This window comes from Saimiri boliviensis, chromosome 2 (genome assembly GCF_048565385.1).
Source record: "Saimiri boliviensis isolate mSaiBol1 chromosome 2, mSaiBol1.pri, whole genome shotgun sequence".
In the NCBI taxonomy this organism is placed as follows: domain Eukaryota; kingdom Metazoa; phylum Chordata; class Mammalia; order Primates; family Cebidae; genus Saimiri; species Saimiri boliviensis.
The window spans coordinates 163,567,056-163,583,733 of record NC_133450.1 but is presented as its reverse complement, the minus strand read 5'-3'; the positions used below and the strand labels follow the sequence as shown (position 1 = coordinate 163,583,733).

Here is a 16,678-nt window from a genome sequence, read left to right as displayed (position 1 = left end):
GATCAGCTATCATTAGTGTTAGTATATCTTCTGTGTGGCCCAAGACAACTGTTTTTCCAGTGTGGCCCAGGGAAGCCAAAAGATTGGCCAACTCCAGTCTGTGTGATTGGTGGAGTGCTATGTGCTATGTAAGAACAAAGAGGGAATGGTCAGCTTTTTTTTTTTTTTTTTTTTTTTTATAATTAAAAAGCTGGAGAAAGCCTTCAGATCACATTTCATCGATTGGAAAATATGAGTAAGAGTTTTCTAGGCAAACCAGGGTTGAGATGTAGGAAGATAAATCAATCTTAACTAGAGGGAACAACCCTTATAAAAGTGCAGATGTTTGAAAATACATGGCTAGTTAGAATAAGTGGTGAAGAACTCGGCATGACGGGAGCATATTAGTGTGTATTGATTTATTTTTGTGTTTGACAGGAGAGCTACTGCCACTATTAATATTATGGGCTCTGGGTATGTTACGCCATTTAACCACAAAACTCTAAAAAATGTATTACCTCTATTGTACAGATAATGATACCAAGATTTATAAAAGTTGAGCGATTTTTCTAGAATTATACATCTAGATGGAGGTAGGACTCAAATCTGATTTCAAACCCCATTCTCTTAAGTATGAATAAGAGTATTAACTAAATATCTTCTATTTTTCCTTTCAAGTCACTCTTTATCTTTTTCCAAACTATACCCTAACCCTGGCAACTAGCCTGATGGAGTTCATCACCAGGCTCCAAGGACTTGGGCTTCCAGTGAGGTTTGTCCCATAGGTAGTCTAGACAGCCAGAGGGAGGGGAGAAGATGGCAGGTGTTTGTCCTCACAGTTCCGTCTGTGCTGCCGTCTTATGCTACCTATGACTCCCACACTGAGATCGCTGCTCCTCTCCAGGAGGCCCTTTCTTCCTGTCTGACTTCTAGATGTTGGTAACTGCTCCCTACCCTCATCCCTGCAGGTCTAGAGGTGGTATCAGCTCCGTCACACCTTCCTTGTGGTTTCACATACAGCCCACACTTTTGTAAATGGGATTTTTATTAAGCTCTATCCAAATTATCCTAATTTAAAAGTTCCATCTGTTTTCAACTGGCACAAGATCCATATTCAGGAAGTTATTATCTACGTGAGAACTGACAAAGTCTATTGTGTCAGTAGCAGAAGAAATGAAGGTGATAAAGTAGATTCCAGAATAATCTGAGATTAAAAAGTGCCCCAAGGAGAGAACAACATTTGCTCTTAAGGTTTGAGTTACATAAAGCAATACTGGTGGGAATTCCTTGAGCTTTTCATATCACATTGCATAGAAAAAAACTCTTAAACTAAATGAATAATAGCAAGATGAAACAGAATAAGTGGTTTCAAGTTTGACACCAGAAGGCAGATTTGACTGCATTTGTTAAAATACATGGAGCCACATGATGCACAGAGGTGTTACCACGTATCAGGTGATGATCCAAACAAACAGTTAATACCAAGTAGGTACAACAAGAGGTAAATGGGTACCTTGGCAGGTAGATGAAGAAATGGGGTTTATTGCCCTGGTCAGTCTGGGTTTTGAAGATTCAGATAAGCAGTGAGCCTCAAAAAGGAGGTAAGCACGTTGCAGGATCTTCATCACAAATTCAGCTCCGTGCCAAACTCCAAATCTTGGGGAGGAGGACACAGACAAAGCAAACACTGCACAAATCATAAAAAGAATGCAACAGTTGCTGCATCTCTTGCATTTTTAGAGTAACCATCTAGTTGTACGCCAAACTGGAGCAAGGCTAAAATACTAAAGGTCAGTAGCTCTATTTGTGGGCAGTTAAAGACCCTAACTGGCACACTTCATTCATACAGGAGCCCAGCTTTGTGGTTTCTGTCAAGCCAATAATTTTTATCATGAGGTCAAACTGTCTATTTCCGTCATAAGTGCATAGTAGCAACAGTCTGGTGCATTTGAGAAAACATCAGTGTTCTTCATCAGTGTCTCTCAAGTTAAGAAATAAAAAAGAGCACAGGCATAAAACTAATGGAATTGCATTATTAAATTCTGTTTCCTACTGAGATTACTTTTCATGGTTTAAAAAAAGGAACTCAGAAAATGAATTATTTTCAACATCAGCTTCTCTCTGGAGTTTAAAAATGTATTTTGATTTACAGTTTGCAAGGATACTATATAGAAAATGGCTTTGTATATTAAAACATCAATTACTTAAATGGATAGGAATGATTGTGCTCCAATAATAACCTTTTATAAGGAACATTTTGTGGGAGATAAAACGTAGATAGTCCCTTTGACTTACACAGGTGCTGTATTAATCACTCAGGTGTAAATCATAGAGGTGAAGAGTTTATGCTTCTTTCCTTTGCGTTGAGCATTCTGATAAATGAGTGTCTAATGTGACAGGAAAAGATAACATAATGAGTATCTTACAATGCTTCAAGGAACACACAAAACAATGACTGGCACTATATTTTTTTCAGGTAGAAATAAAAGGCAAGCAGTTCCTGGCCCGTGAGATTCCAGTTAGAGGTATCTGACTGACAGAATGCTGGCACCAGCACCGAGGGAAGCGATGGGCTTCAGCTCCAGGTAAGCTCAGTGTGACCGAGTTGGCTAGTTTTTCATGACACAAGGTGTGTGTCTTCCAGATGTTTATCTACAGAATTAATGATATACTTCCATCAACCTTTTCCTCTTTCAAAATATAAAGACACTGCATTTCTTTAAAAGATTATAATTTAAAATTTTGATAGTGTTTTTAAGTCAATGCATATACTTTTTAATCCACCTAATTTCAAGCTGTAGAATAGGTAACAATGAATGGAATTCCTTCTGAACTGAGGGTCAAAATACCCGAGCTACAAGTACAGTAAATGATGAAACTTAGTTAGCGTGAAAGCTGTTTGTAGTAGTGATCAAGAGTCGGGAAACCAGAGTTACCTTTAAGCATTTCAACTGGCACACTGTTCAGGGCCACCTTAATGGTAATAACCTGAGGGCTGCATTACCTTTCAAGGCGGTCAGGTTTTGTCACTTATAGAGTTGGGCAATAAGGGCAAGCAGATAATCCAGTAATTCAAAAGACTCCTCAATTCCCAGTCTTAACATTAGAAGAGGTAAGAACTCTGCCTCCAATTCCAATTATGATCCTCTCCGAGTCTGTGCCTTCAGAAATCCATAACCAGCATATATTCATCTAATCATGTAGAGACATTAATATGAAACTTTGGAAAACTGAATAGAATAACAGTTTAGGGAATGACATATACATATTATACAGGTCATTTTTTAAAATGACTTTTATACACCATAAGAACTACATGGTAGGCCTGTATGTAACTTACGCATAATTCACATGAAATCTATCTTCCAGGGTTTCAAAGAATAGTAAGGAAGATAAACTTACCAACACTACTAGGGAAAATGCTACAAAATAAATAAAAGAAACATGCAATAAGTATTTGGTCTACGTATCAAATACCTCAATCCCTTCTCAACAACAATTCTGTATCTTGTGATTTACTGTAAGAAAATAATTAGGAATGTCTAAAAATATTTAAATAAAATCAAGGTTTTCATAGTCATTTTAATACTAGTGAAAGTTAATAGCCCATGTGTATACTTGTATAAAACTTAGAAAACATTATTTTCTAACTGTAAAATTCTACATAACTATTAAAGCACATACTTGAGAAAATATACTTCTGACATGAAAGGAGGAGCAGGCATATATTTAAATTTTGGAAATCAAGTTAAAATGTCTTAACTTTTATGTGTATATAGAGAAAAAGATAAAAGGAAAGATGAACATAGTAATTTTATTTTTAATTCTCTTTATTTTTAAGATGTTTTCACAGTGAAATTTTTTTATAAGAAAAAAATTCTACTTTTGAAAATAGTCATTGAAATTGTTCATAAAAATACGATTATAGAAGAATAACGAGGTCATGAAGAAATAGTCACCATATTTTTAAAGGTGTTAAAATCAAATGATACAGAATTGGAGTAAAATTCTGTATTTTGGTAAAAAGCATATTTAAGTACATTTTTTATTTTGTACTAAGAAAAAATATAAACTCTTGTTTAAATAAGAGCATGAGAGAGTCAAGATAATTCCTATTTGGCTGGGTGCTGTGGCTCACACCTGTAATCCCTAGCACTTTGAGAAGGCAAGGTAGGTGGATCATAGGGTCAGGAGTTCAAGACCAGCCTGGCCAAGATGGTGAAACCTTGTCTATGCTAAGAATACAAATATTAGCCAGATGTGGTGGCACGTACTTGTAATCTCAGCTTCTCAAGGCTGAGGCAAAGAACTGCTTAAACCTGGGAGGTGGAGGTTGCAGTGAGCTGAGATTGTGCCACTCGACTCCAGCCTGGGCAACAGAGTGAGACTCCATCTCAAAAATAAAAAATAAAAAATTGCTATTTAGTAAATATGCAAACTCCTTTTAAAGGAATGAAATTTGAGTAGGGCCTTTAAGGGTAACTTTACAGAAATGTGCTTTTAATAGTATTTATAAGAATTAAAGTTGACCTGTTTTAAATGGATAAACATACATATTATGCTCACTTACATTGCTACACTTCATTTTGTGGAAAAGTATAAATAATACATGTTTTATAAATTTAAATACTGTATTTGTGTCAAGCTTAAGCAGAATAGCCATTTTGATAAACTCAGTGCTATATTTTATCATACACTTAAACTTTATAATTACTGCATTTTTAATAAAAATTACACCGTTATGTAATCACAAGAAAATGCATTCTTCATCAAATGTTGAAAGTTACTTCTGTTTCAATGCTTTTGTTTTCCCTGCAATTCTTTCTTTAGACTATGGTTTCCAGGTCCATTCTTGCCCTTCTTACTCTCAGTGTGTATTCCATTTGAATGATCTTAACTATGTCAGTGGCTTCGATATTCCCAATCCTGTGACTCTAACCAAATCCATACTCTAATTGTGTACTAGATCAGCATACCAAATGAACCACAGATATCCTAAATTATTTCCAGTACTGATGTCTGGTTTTTCCTTCCTTCTTCCCTTGAGGTCTCATTCGTGTATCCATTACCTCTGGATGTCCTCATAAAATTGTGACTTGTGTCATCCAAAATCTAGAGCAGTACTATGACAAAAGAGAACAGCCCAGCTGTAATTTTAAAATAACTCATAATTCATACTGTCTTTTTTGAACATGTTGTGTTGTACAAGTAGACCACATGCATCACATAGCTCTATGTAACTTTTTAAATGGAAACTTCCTAGGGGAACTATCCCAAATTAATTGAACTACATCCAGGTTCTGTCTCTTTGAGAAACTTATTTAAAAGTGTTTTCTCGACAAGGCATGGTGGCTCACACCTGTAATAGCAGCACTTTGGGAGGCCAAGGCAGGCAAATCATGAGGTCAAGAGATAGATTAATGAATCAATGCTATCTGGAAATTAATTCTAATCATGTAATAATAATAACATTCCATGATCTGAAATTTAAGCTGCAGCTAACATGCAGCAACAAATGTTATTTAATATTGCCAACAACTATAGTGTGGTTGAATTTTAGTTGACATTGTATTTTCTGGAGCCCTATAATATTTTTCAAAGTGCAATAAAATACTGAAAATGATCAGAAGATGAAAAGTTGTTCACATGAAGCAGAGTTCGTTAGTCATTTAAGAATATATGCCTAGAATACATAAAAACAAATTCTATGTTGTACTCAAACAACTTAGACTTCCAAACAATATGCAGTAAAATCTGGGTGAATTAGCTTGCAACTAACCAACCTCTCAATTGCATTTTCTTTCTCTGTATCTTTTACTCATATATCTCAAGAAAATGCAAATGACATGAAAATAAGCTAGAGCTAGAAAAATCAGGCTGACTCTTAAAAGGATGGGTTTCAATGACAAAAGAAAGATAGAATATTTCAAACAATATTAAGAATGTACTATGAACATTGCACTGCACTAGATGTGTGAGACAATACAGATATTAATAACATACTTCATTATGTTGTGTATTATCCATCATAGTGGATGCTCAGTGTATTTAGATACTACTAAATACTATGTTATGTACACACACACACACACACACACACACACACACACACTCCTTTAAATAACTATACTGTTAGTGTTTGGTGCTAAAGGATAAGGAGAGATAAAACGCCAATTGTTGTCCAGAAGACAGACTACCAATTTGCGTTAAAGCAACTGACAATTCTGCTTCTTGAGGGACGTTGAATTTCATGTAAATCTAATAGGGCAGATATGTGTGCTGGCTATGGCATTGCAGATGTTGGAAACAGTACATACACAAATAATGAGTTTGTATGTAGAGGACACATAGGAAAGGACAGCTAGAAATGTTTTCATAATAAAGGGTAGTAATGAAAATTAATTCTGAAAAGAAAGCACAGAGATTGATTTAGGTGGGTCTTAAGTGTTCACTCAAAGAGTTTTTCTTTATTTCATGCTCTTCCTCCAGCAATGGGTGTAGTTTGCATTCTTTTATACCCCCAGTGAAATCGCAAGTAACTTAATATAGAAATTCCCAATATTTTACATTAGTAGGTATATAATGGTTATTCCCAAATCTGTGACATTTATAGTAGTGCTTATATACCACAAAACTTATAAGCAAAATTAATCTCCTAAGGCATATAAAATATAAACTTCAATGAACACTTTTTCCAGCAATAACTAATTATATTTAACTCTCCACAACACTAATAGTCTCAAGGTTACAAATCAACAATTGTTGAAACTATTAGAACAAATCTTGGCGTATTACAGGAAAACTTTTTTCATTTGTAATAAAATTCCAATTTATGATGCTGAAAATTTATAGCTTAAAATAAAAATTTTATTTCAGTGATCTTTATCTTTGTAAACAAATGCTAATGGGTAAACTGTGCCTTTGCTTTATCAAAGCACTTGCTCCTGTAGATCTTTATTAAAGTTTTTCTTGAAATCTTCACGTTAACCCTAGTTAGAAACTTTGACTTTAGCTTTCAACTATCATTTTTGTCAAGAATAAGTCATATATATTTGAAGCTTACAATTTTTATTTCTACGATTTCTGTTAAAGATAAAATTGTCTTCACATTCAGCAAAATTTTAAATCGAATTTGTTTTTTCTTTGTCGTTTCTGTTCTTTTTCTCTGTTGTGTGCATTCAACTTGTATTTCCTGATGAAAACACTGTTCTGTGATCTGAGTCCTCTATCACAGCCACTTTTATATCTTCCTTTATTCTTTTGTTACTTTGCAGTATCATGGAGTTACCATTCTTAAAAAAGATTCATGTTTCTTTTGCTCATACTGAGTTTTTGAGAGCTTGACTTGGTGGGAAAATATTAGGTAAATATACGATAGATAGAATTTAGAAGTACAAGCCTGAAACTTACATGAGAAATTGACCAGGCTCAGTGCTAAACATCTGTAATCTCAGTGCTTGAGGAGCATGAAGCAGGAGGATCACTTGAGGCTGGAAGCCTAGACCAGCCTGGGCAACATAGAAAGACAGCATTTCTACAAAAACATTAAAAAATTTGCTAGGCATGTTGTCCACCTGTACTCTCAGCTACTTAAGGAGGATGAGGGAAGAGGATCACTTTAGTGCAGGAGTTCAAAGCTGCAGTGAACCATGACCATGACACTGTACTCTAGCCCGGGTAATGAAGCCAGAGCCTAACTAAAAAAAAAAAAAAAAAAAAAAAAAATTGGAGCTTAGTACATAGATTTGAGATTCTCACGAGTAATTATCTATCTAGCATTATAGTGAAACAAAGATAAAGGAAAAAAGATGCTAGAATAAAATTGTTTTGACACATGGACATTAGAATTTAGCATAATGAGTGAGAGAAGGAATAATCTCAGTTTAGAAATGCAGGTAGGTTAAGGCAGAAGAGTTTCTAAAAAATAAATATTGTCATCTGAATGTTGGAAAAAATGAGAACTAAAAAAGACCACTATATTTAATATGCTGTTATAATAATAAAAACATGCTTTAAAAAAAAACTGATGTGAAGTGAAGCAAATAATTTTTTACTTACCCAAAACCATAAATCACTCTTCAAAGATTATGTAATATAGAACCTTTTTAATTACCAAAAATTCAACAGTCACCCTCCTATTCCCTAGATCCATGCCTGCTAAAGATGATGGAGTACCTTAGAAGCTCAACTTTGACTATATTAAATATAGACAGTTTTGTTTTCCTGGAAAGGGCAACAATTTCATCTGACCCTGTGATAAGAACCTCCTCACATTTTTAGGTCGCACATGGGCAATTACTGCCTTTCTATAGTAAAATAAGTGATCATTGCCATTAAAATTTGTGAGCTAATTGTAGATGTGTGATAGTTTAATTTTGTAGTGTTACAACCTGCCATAATAGTTAAATAACACTATCTGTATTACATACTAGTTATGAGATAAACACTGTAATAGAGTCCATTACATACGAGCTGCTAAAGTCAAAGGTATTGCTACTGGATATTGACCATTTAGAAATTTTAGTAAACATATTTTATTTGTGGAAAATTACAAATTCTGACTAACACATGAGGTGATTCCTATTTCATGCACTCTAGGTAAGAGTTAAAAGTAAGGACAGGAAGTGCCTCCTTCAAACATAACATTAGTAGCAACATATTTCATAAAAAGTAGAGAGACGTGATATGCCTATCTTCGTACTGAAATTCACAAAACTTTGACTTTCAAATATCTGTCAAAAGATATATCCTAATTTTTAAAGCAATTATTTTTAGAGACACAAAGGACAATACGGACATCTAGGCTCTTTTTAAAAACTCCTTTTGATAGGAGACGGCTTTTATTTCAAAAGCATGCTATATATAACTTGGGACCATGTTTCTTTTAAAAAGTTTCTGAACAAAGAACTCGGGCAAGGGAAGTGTCATCAGTGTACTGTATTGTTGTAATGACTTTAGGGCTTTTGTAGCAACATGAATTGTTCTAACTTTAAAATTTGTTTTTATTTTTATAAATAGAAACTCATGATCTAGTAATCAAATAGTATTAAGAGGCATAATAACAGGCACAGAATAACAGCACCTAGTTTGACGCTTCTCGATGCTATAGTCCTGTTCAATAGAGAAAGCAACGTTCAGCTATAGTATCTGGTTCTTCTGATAATTAAATTGTTTTTAATTTAATATGCTTGTATTATTATCTTGATTAATCAGTTTTAAACATTACCTGATAACTGCCTATTATGATACCTACATAGGAATTAGAACAGGTACACTGATGACAGGACTCTCTTCCCACTATTCTTTCAATGTATTGTTTCTGGTGAAATCAGTATTTCCTATATACATGATTATAACTTGTAAATTCTGTTTTCTAGCTTTACGTATTTTAGCATATATTTGTTTTACCTGAAGTTTATAAGGTTGTCATTGACTATTTCAAATTTCAAATAAATGAAATCAAAATATGTGAGTTTCATTCTTCATATGTTTAGATTTCACTTCTCTAGCCTTTCATCCTTCCGCTTCCATCTCACTGGTGGCTCTCTAAGACTACCTGTCTTTGCTTTTCTCTGTTGGACTTCTTGTTTCTAGATTGCATTTCATTCTCCTTGATTTTAGTACCTCGTATTTGCAAAAGTACAACTTCTAGTAGTTTTCTAAGAAATAGGGCACATGAGAAGTGTACATTAGATCCATACTTGTGTTCAAAGAGCTTGCCTCCACCCTTCCATCTACTGGATTGAGCATTTTCTTGAAATTGTAAGTTGAAGATTATTCTTGCTCACAATTAAGAAAGCATCACTTTGATGCCAGCCTGATTCCCTTTTTGTTTGTAGGTGACCTGCTTTACTTTTTAAATTGTTTTGCTGTATGTTTTTTCTTTGTAGGAAACTTTTGAACATTTCTGAATTTCTTGATATACCTCTGTATGGAACTAATTTTGTTTGGAGATGGATTTTTTTGTGTGTGCTCAGAAATTTTCTTGTATAACTTCATTGATTCTTTGATAATTTAGTCTTAGAGCTGTCACAATTCTTTTTTTTTTTTTTTAAATCAGCCATTGGACCACTTGAATTGCTCTCCTTTTCCTGTCTTTTGTCATTTTCCATCTCTTTGTGTCTTTGTTTTAACCTTTTAGAGAATTTCTTCATTTTTATTTTCTACTTTGCTCATTAAAAAATTATTTGAAAAAAACCCTAACCTACAGAAAGGATGTAAAAATATACACCACCACCTCACTACCCTTTACCCAAATCACCAGTAGAGTTAACATTTGCTTTATTTGCTTCCTTTTTCTGTACGCACGCACGCGCGCACACACACACACACACACACACACACACACACACGGTCCTTTTATTCCCCTCAGTCATTTGTAAGTTAAGTTATACATTTCATGGTGTTTCACTGCTAAATATTTCAATATGCATTTTCCAAGAATAAAGATAGTCTTACTTAACTATGTTATGGTAGTAAGATTCAGCAAATTAACGTGGATACTCTACTTTGATGTAATATACTGCTAGTATTCTGTCAGTTGAACCAATTCTTTATGGCGTGATTTCCCTCCAGGATGGGGTCCAACCTAGAATCATGTATTGCCATTAGTTGTCATCTCTTCAGTCTCCGCCAATCAGGAAAATATCTTCAGCTTTTCTTGCCTTTCAAGACAATGCCATTTTTTAAAGATATAGTCCCCCCTGTTCCTACTAGAATGTTCTCCTTTTTGGTTTGTCTTAGGTTCTACTAGTTTTTAAATTTTATTTATCATACTTTTCTGATAACTTTTCCTGTTACCCATTTTTTATAACATTAATTTTTGATTTATTATAACACATACTGTTTTCTCATTCCAATATTGGTTATGTGTAATTTTTCCTTGTTCTTTGATTCTAGACATTATCTCTGTCTCAGTCCTTTTTAGTTGTTACTGTAGGTCTGAGCTGCTCATGCTAAAGTTTTACATCAGTGACTGATGATCTGTGGCTCTTCATTTATATTTCACAAGGGAATTTTAGGGTGGGACTTGGGTAATATAATTGGTATTCTAGAAACCAAGAAGGGAAAGAAGGTTACGGGTCCCTTGATTATGTGAACTCCCAGTAATAGCTCTGATCAAAATCTAATGTTTACCAGGTTTAATTTCTTCACAGAATAGTATACCTCAGATTCAAGGGATTCTGAGAAAGGGAGGTGATGGGCATGGAGAGGTAACTGAGCACTGTAGAGGAAGACAGACCAACTACTTTAGAACTTGGGTGTTTTACTCTTCAAAACTGTACGTCATTCATGCCTTCCAAAGCACTCATTTTTTCCAAGTAGTGAGCTACTTGAAGTTTTCCTGAGCGATTTGCTAATTTTGTATGGTGGCTCCACACTGTGGGCATATAGGCAGTACTTTCTCAGCCCTGCCACATCAATCACTTCTCCATCTGCTTCTCATGCTCCACAATTTATTAAATTACGGCACAGGGATTTAGTGTATGATTTTAAAACGACACTGCTTGAACTCGAATACTAGCTTTGCCACTTACTGAATATGTGATAATCAGCAAATTGCTTAATGATTCACCATTTCCTCATTTATAAAATGGAGTTAATGATAAGAATGTTATGGATGCTAAATGAGTTAGAAAGTGGCGGATACACAGTGTCAGCTGCTCTCAATTACGCTATTGTCTTTTCTACTATCTTTGGTTTTTTTCACCTCTATAAGTTGGCTTTTTAAAAATTATTTTGCAATAATTTTTCTGAAGTTCGGAGAAGAAAAAGATACTGATACATCCTGTTAATTCATCAGTCTTTGTTAAAAAAACAAACAAACAAACAAACAAAAAAACAACAGGGCTTTTAATTTTATTCTTAGTCTACCATTTTTTTTTCCCTGAGCACTAAATCTATTATGCAATTTGTAAATTCTCTTGAATATACTCCGTTTCATCTTGAGACCAGAAAGAATCAGGACTTTCTTGATCTACATATAAAAATTAATCTATTTTCTTAAGATACTTTGCTAGAGTTAATTACACATGTGAGAGTCATAACTCTTAAATCATTGATCATTGTTTTGAGATACCATTATTCATGTGAGAATATATGTTAAGGATGAATTAAGGACACATTCTTAATTGATATTATGTAACATTACAAAAAAGGGATTTTTACTTTACTATGTATTAAATGGGCAAACAGAATCCCTCTCTTCTGTGTGCAGATACTTATGTTATAGAAATTCAGCTATTTAAATATTTATAAAATGAGAGCTGAAAGCTGCACTTTTGAAAAGCAGTTAATAATGAACAGACATCAAGGGAGCTATCATTATAACAGCAAAGTGCTTTGCAACTCCAGTAACTTCAGTGGTGCAGAAGCAGGCCATCAAATTTAATTAAATGCAGTCAAAAATAAACTGAGAAATTGAACTGTAAAAGGCTGTCCTTTGCCAGGAGCAAAAAGCAAAAAGAAACCAAGGTAGAGCCTTGAAAGTAGTAATGAATTGATAAGCCTTACTGCCTGCAACTTGCAATTCGCTCTGTCAGATTTTAGTATCAGTTAAACTAGATTAATAGAGCAATCACTGATTCTCTATCTTAAACTCTCCTTCGTCATCCGCGTTATAGGCACCCATGATAGATGGAAGCTGGACTGGGTCAAAATTGCCATTCATTTCTCTGCTTAATCAGTTTTTAAATAATGCTGGCATCTACATTTGCTGGACACTAGAATTCTGATATGTTAAAAGCAGGAATAAATTGAGTTATGGACAGGCTATAGCTCTCATTTCCGAAGAGGCTTACCTCCTTTTTATTCCACTGAGGAAGAAATCCCCCGGAACGTGAGCAGTGAGCAACTGGCATCTCCTTCTACCACTAGGGGCTACCATGGTGAAGTGAATGATAAAGAGGACATAACAAATTCATTGTTGATTTAAATGTTCAGATTAATGTGGATCTGCAGAAGCAGTACCACAAGGACAAAAGCAATTTGCCCTCGATCATTTTATTTTTATAATAATGTTCTTTAATGAAGCTAAAGCCTCCCTGCTGTGACCTTATTATGTTTTTCAACATCAGTGAGAAATAGATTCCTCCCAATTTGTAAGAGAGCCCATGAAACAGCAGGGATATTGAAGTAGAGGATCAATTACTTTTTTTGCAGTAATTTTGAACTTTAAATGGCTATAGCACAGCCTGTGTAAACAAGAAGACAAACCAGCTTATTGAAAAGCAGTGTGCAAATTATCCAGACCACAAAAAGCTGAGGTAAACAAACTGTTCTGTTTTCTAATATCCGTCAATGTTTGCACAGTGTCTCATCAAAGAGTACCCGAGACACTGTTTTAGAAGATAGAAACCAAAACTGAAAACAAAATTTTGTCACTGATTTAAACGCAAACCTTAAAACATACCTAGAAACTTGAAAATTGCTAAGACTGCTGCTTATGAGTTCAATCCTGTTCACTGTAACCTCAAGAAAAGATCTCTGATATGATTAAAAAGTCAAGTGTATATGAAAATAGAAACAGAAAAGTGTATAGGTGTTATAAATGTAAAAATTTTTGCATTTATGAAATACTCTAATTTCTGAAGTGCCTTTATATCCACATGTCACTCAACCCTGGCAGCATCTTAGTAAGACATGAGTTCAAACAGCCTTGATACCTTATAAATGCTGCAGTAATGAAGACTGAGGCTCAGGCAGGTTACATAGCACCTGGTCATACAAGCACCTGAAACTATCTAATATAGTCCGTTGTTCTTTCTCTTTAGTATATATGAGAACTCCCAACTTTTGAAATGCAAATCATTAAGCTGCAATATAGTCTGCCTTACCAGAGTCTATAATTTCCAGTTCCATCTGCTACATTCAGGCAGGAACTTCTCATTTGCGCTGATATGGGAGTTACATGAATCACTGGGCCTTTAAACAATGCAAGCTCTTAAGTGTACTTCATTGGAATAAAATTGTCTGTGTGCGGCACATGCAGGCCTCCACAGCCATCTAAAGGGTAGGAAACTGAGATCACTGATAAGGGAGCTGTCTGAAAAGCTTCTGCAAAAATGGCACATGAGTTGAAAGACACATTCCTTCCTGTGTGCGGACTTTGTTTCCTGCTGGAAGAAGGATTGGGTGAGGTGAAGTTTGGACCAAGCCACCAATTCACCCAGCTCAGTGGAACTGACCTAAAGAGAGAGATGACTGGGTGTCAGGGTAATAGAGTCCTGAAACTAGTTAGAAGGAAGAAAGGGGTATGTTTTTTGAAAGGTGCTAAGGTATCACTGTGAAAAGTAAAGAAATGAAAATCAGGAGCGAGAAACCCCTAAAATTTAAATAATATGATTCTTATTTTATATAAATCAAAAATTGCTATTGATTTGGATATTTTAATTTTTAAAGCTATTTTTAGTTGTTTAACATTAGCAAATAAAAGGCTGTCAGATATTATTTTATCTCCTCAGCATCAAAATTAGTATGAATAATTAAAATGCCAATGAAAATAATAACGGCATTCATTGGGTTGTAACTATATGCCATTTTTCTGAGGACTCCATTGGTATTAACAATTATATACATAAATCATTACTCTTATTTTAAATGTCAAGACAATAATGTATAGCAAGTTTAAGTAGCTCTCCCAAAAGAAACTAATAGGTGGCAGATTCAGAAACATGTAGCTCTGCAGAATTCACTCCATTTTTCAGGCTATGATCTGAAAATAATAATGAATCTGCTTGCTCATTTACTAGGGTGTTGTTTTTTATATGCATTTAAAAATTACGTTTTGGTTAACTCAGGAGTTTATGTAAATTCTAAATCCAAATGATACTGCTTGAATATTTCCAATTTTATGTTGGAACAAAGACTGTTTTGCTTTATGAGATAATGGGATGTAAACCAAAAAGTATCCTAGACAGGTCTCAGTTAAGAAGTTCATTTAGCCAAGGTTGTTAAAGACGTGCCCAAGAGACAGACCTGCCTTTCTCCAAAGGTGATTTTTGAGGGCTCCAATATTTAAGGAGATAAAGCTGGCTGGAGGGAAAGAGAGGAGGGTATGGTCACATGACTGAATCTACATGTTGTAAGAGAAAAGGAGCAGGTGGGGCAACAGTCAATTATGTATGGTACAAATACAGACTAATACATAATTTACATTAGATAAGGTGAACGTAGAATAACTACCTGTGGAGATATTTAACCATTCATTAGTAGTTATCTGCTTAGGAACAAAAACAAAGATGATGTCTTTCATGACTTGGCTTTCAGCCTAATATTGCTTTTTGCCTTAGTGAATCAGCATCCCAGGTTTTTACTTTCCTTTCATGGGGAAGAAAACAAATTTTGCATTATTATACTGTGATTCTTTTAATTTCCTGGGAAATTCATCTAATAACCCTGCATAACCTTATGTAAGAATGATTGCCCTGATGCAGAGAGTGGTATAGAAAAGCCTATAGTCACATTACCTCTTTAAAGATGGAGTTAAATTATTACTACCTACCAGAACATGGCTTTCACCGTGTTACAGACTCTTATTACTAAAAAAAATTTACGTAGATAGATCAACTTTATCTACATGTATACATGCATGCCTATGTATGTGTATGTATGCACATACAAAATTGATATTCATATGTGTAAATTTGCCTACTTGCTATTTATTGGTAACCCCAAAATCAACACTTAGGGCACTTTTGTGGTCACTTGTGGGCACACACAAAGCAGTAAAAACCTTGAGTCACTCAATACACATTGCCAACTAAATTGAACAAGGTGGCACCCTGCCTTCCTGTTCAATCTTCATATTATTAACAATATTTTGACAATTTATTGCCACATTTTTCACATTGTTTTTTTTTTTTTAATGGTGTTTTCAGTGCTTACAAAAGCCACCAAGCATAATAAAGTGCTCTAATGTGCTTTATGGAGAAAATACATGCATTAGATAAGCTTCCTTCAGGCATGAGTTACAGTACTACTGGCTGGCTGTGAGTTCAGTGCTAATGAGTCAACAGCATATTAAATACGGCATCTTTAAACAGAAACAACTGTAAAACAAGGTTAAGTATAGATTTGTTGATAAAAATACTGTGACTAAGGCTGGCAGGAACCCAGTTCTATGTTTCCCCTAAGAGCAGTGCTTCAGTTTTTACCAATTTAGTGTTCCTGTGACTGAATAGAACATGACTGCTACAAATAGTGATTTATTCTGGCCAAAAAAGAGTACCTCGTTCCAATCCATTCCAATGCTAGTACCTTTCTGGAGGGTGTCCCAAATCACCTCTACCATCATGTCAGGGCCCTGTCTCCATTTTCTCTCTGGAATATTTTATAATTTTCATTTATAGAATAATCTCCATTACAGCATAAAATTGTGTTTTCTTCAAAACAGCTCTACTTTTGTCACATAATAACCCCAATATCTATGCAACAAGGATTGTGTAGGCAGGCAAAATGAGGGTCATTTATCACAGAATTAATGTATTGGTATATGGCACACATGTTCAGGTTAAAGTAGAGAAATGAGGGAAAGGGAGGAGAAAGAAATTGTTAAATAAGGACCTAGAAGAAAGCATAATGAATGAAATCTATGGTACAGGACAGACATTAGCCCCAGAAAGGAGGACTGTATTTTCCTTGAGACAGAAAATACAAGGAATGGAGAGAGAAAAATTAAGGAAAAAGTAGAAAATACAGA

General features: G+C 34.7%; 1 protein-coding gene across 38 annotated transcripts in view; it reads left to right on the top strand.

Moving 5' to 3' along the window:
- Window positions 1-16,678, top strand: part of PTPRD (protein tyrosine phosphatase receptor type D) — a 2,307,989-nt gene that overhangs the window by 685,262 nt on the left and 1,606,049 nt on the right. For all 38 annotated transcript variants that reach the window (XM_074394799.1, XM_074394802.1, XM_074394800.1 and 35 more), the window contains one exon: window positions 2,456-2,564. The gene's annotated coding sequence lies outside the window, so the exon portion shown is untranslated. The remainder of the gene's footprint in view (window positions 1-2,455; window positions 2,565-16,678) is intronic.